Source organism: Morus notabilis, unplaced genomic scaffold (genome assembly GCF_000414095.1).
Source record: "Morus notabilis unplaced genomic scaffold, ASM41409v2 Scaffold322, whole genome shotgun sequence".
NCBI lineage: Eukaryota > Viridiplantae > Streptophyta > Magnoliopsida > Rosales > Moraceae > Morus > Morus notabilis.
In genome coordinates this window covers 322,826-326,171 of record NW_010359499.1, presented here as the reverse complement: position 1 = coordinate 326,171, position 3,346 = coordinate 322,826, and positions in this window count along the sequence as shown.

The following is a 3,346-nucleotide window of genomic DNA, read 5'->3' as shown; positions in this document are numbered from 1 at the left end:
GCTGCAGCGTGCCTCTTGGGCGCTGCAGCGCAAATTATTAACGGAAAATGTGTTTTCATGTGTTTTAGTGATCTGAAAAGGTCTCGAACCATTGCATCTATTTGTGATATGTTTTCTCACATATCTGAGCACTTATTAACAATAGAAATAACTATTGATATAAGTGCATCAGCATATAAAAGATAACTATCAAATTGAAAAGGTATCTTTATGTGAAAGGTTGTAACACTTAAAGATGATGAATACATCTCTGTCTTTATTTGATGGACTTCAGAAAATACAGATATACAATTGTTCTGGAACTCAATATTTTTTGCTGGATATTGTGTTCAAGGATTTGTTGTATCTTGGGGGTAATTTGTCATTTAAAACTCATTAGCAAACTTTGAGAAGTGAGGGCAAATAAAACCTTAAAGGAAAGTATTCCTATACGCCTCAAACTCTCTTTCTGCTTTCTCTATTCTTTTCATTCTCCCAATTCTGAATTTTTCAACACTCTATCTAGGCCATTCAGTGGTGCGATAGCAAAGAAATTTTTATATTTCTTGTATTTAAAGAGATGATCAAATCATAATATATTTTCATAGAGCTCATTCTGGAAGAAAAGGGCGAAATAGTTTAGAATATGGAAATGATGATCAGGAAGATCTTCCAACGTTAATGTTTTTATGGCAATATTGCTGCAATGGAAATATTATGAGGTTGTCACATACAAAAATCCTACAGGGCGTTGGAAATTCTCTTTAAGGACATTTACATTTAAAATGGTCCCCGTACTTTAAATTTATTTTGGTCCTATATATTCAAAACATTAACGTATTGACCTTCTATTTCATGTGCATTAAAATATGAATGAAATAGATTGTGTTTGGCATGGATAATCTATGAAAATGTGATTTTCACATTCTTAAGGTAATGGGACTCACTTTAACCCATTTTAAAATAATGTGAATATTACCAAACCAGGTGTTATTTTCTTTCCTGGAAATCTTACTATTGGGAAACTAATTAAAAATAAAAAATAATAAACCCAATAGACACTGACACAACCCTCCACTTCCCCCAACGATTACTCAACCGTCGCAACCCCATCACCGCCGATCAGACATGCCGTCTCAGACCCACCACCACCGCCATAGCCCTGCCGTCGAAGTCCCACCGCCGCCGCCGCCGCCGCCACAGACCCTTCGTCGTAGCCTTCCCTCTCCTGGCAGCCTCCACCTCCACCATCATCGCTGCCCCACCCATGACGCCGTGCAAACAACCCCGTCCAGCCACGATCTGCGAAGTCCCCCGCCAGCCGGACCCCGTACTCGGCCGCCAGTCGCAGCCCATCTGCGAAGCCCCTACCTAGCGTCCGCCCTAGTAGAATCAACAACAACGAAGCTTAAATCAAGAGGCAAAGGGTTCTAGAGATTTAGCAAGTTTTTCAAAAAGAGGAAAAATACCCCAACCCAAAACGTTAATGGGTGATGAGAAGAGAGAGATGTAGCTTGCTGATTTTGAGTGTTTCTACTTTTTAGGTTGAGATGTCTATGTGTGTAGTTTCGAAGGGCTTTGGTTAAAATAATTGAGTTAAAAAGTAAAATTAGAAAAATAATTTTTTTAATTTTAATTTTATTTATTTCTCCTTTTGTCGGTCTCTTTCCGTCGGAATTAATGGTTATTTATTTCTCCTCTCGCCGGTCTCCTTCCATCGGAATCAATGACTACATTCCATTTCTCTCTCTTCTTTTCTTTCTCTCTATTCTTTTCTTTCTCTCTCTCTCTCTATTTTCTTCAACCTTTTTGGTAGCTTCCAATCCAAAAGCAAAGCACTCCAAACAAAGGAAACCGAGATTAGAGCAGTTGAAGAAGATGGAGAAGAAGGAGAAGGAGAGAGGGTGATCATGAACGCCATGGTTGTGGATTGTGGTTTGTTTTGGTGAGCTTTCTTCTACGCTCGTGGCTATAAGAAAAAGCAAAAAAAAAAAAAAAACCCGAAAAGTCATTTTATAAATAAAAATTTTTGAATTGTCATTTTATGAATAAAACTTTTCTATTAGGTTATTTTTACAAAGGCCTGGGGCAGTGGTGGTGATTTGTTTGGGTCGGTGGTGTTGAGATCCAGCCGTTTCAGATGATTTTTTTATTTTATTTTCAGATTTTTCATTTATAAATTTTGTTCAATATTTGAAAAACAAATTAGGATAGCATGATGATAATTATCCAATCTAAAGATTTAATTAATTTAAAATACTAAAAACTATTGATTTTGTAGAAAATAATATTAAATTACTATACACTATTAAACACAATAAAAATTATATTCTTGGAAAACTAATGTTGTGTTTGAAATTGTTCTTATTTTTGTTGTTTACGTTTTTCAAGAAAAAAAATAAAAACGATTCTAAAACAGCGTTTGGCACAATTAAAGATAAAAATTGAAAATGAAAATAATTTTTTAGTTTAGTGTAAAAAAGAAGAAAAACGAAAAATGACTTTTAGTCATTTTTTATTTTTTATTTTTGTTTTCTCCTCTCTAGCAGAGAGAGAGGGACATTAATAGTTTTTTATATTGAAAATATTTTCTTGATAAAACTACCAAACGCATTTTCAAAAATAATTTCTATCTGAGATTGAAAACGTTTTCATTTTCATTTTCATACAAAAAATAAAATTATTTTAAAACGAGTTCCAAACATACCCTAAAAATTCGATTATTTTGTAAAGAGCCGGCTCAGGGCTAGGCAACTGCTTAAGTTGCCTAACGTCCCATATTTTTCATCACCGTTTATATATGTGTACATATATATATATATATATATATATATATAAGTTTTCAATAGTTACGTAATTAAGAGAAACAATAATAAACATAAACTTTTCAACTAAATATGACTTACAAAAATTCATTCTACATTTGGTTTCCTAATTACTATGGTTAATTATGATGCACTTCTGAGCTAATTGTTATTTCTCAAGCATTGAATATTGCAGTTTTCTTTTTCTTTAAACTTTTAAACCATAGCTTATCCTGAAGAAAAATTTTGAACTAAAAGAATTTTCACTAGCGAACAAACTTAACAAAATTTAGAGTAAATATTTTTTAAAAAATTTTGTAAATTAGCCATCTATTAAAAAGAATAATATTTCATAAATTGCACATTTTATTATATATATTAATATTGTCCATATGCTTAATTATTAAATATTAGTAGGCCTAAAACGAAACTTTCGCCTAAGGCTCCTACGTCTTGAGTAGTGCTGGAACTTCGGGTCGGCGGGCCGCCCGAAGCCTGAATTTTTTCAGGCTCGGGCGGGCCGGCCCAATTCCCGCCCGTCCAAGCAAGAAATTCGGGTTCGG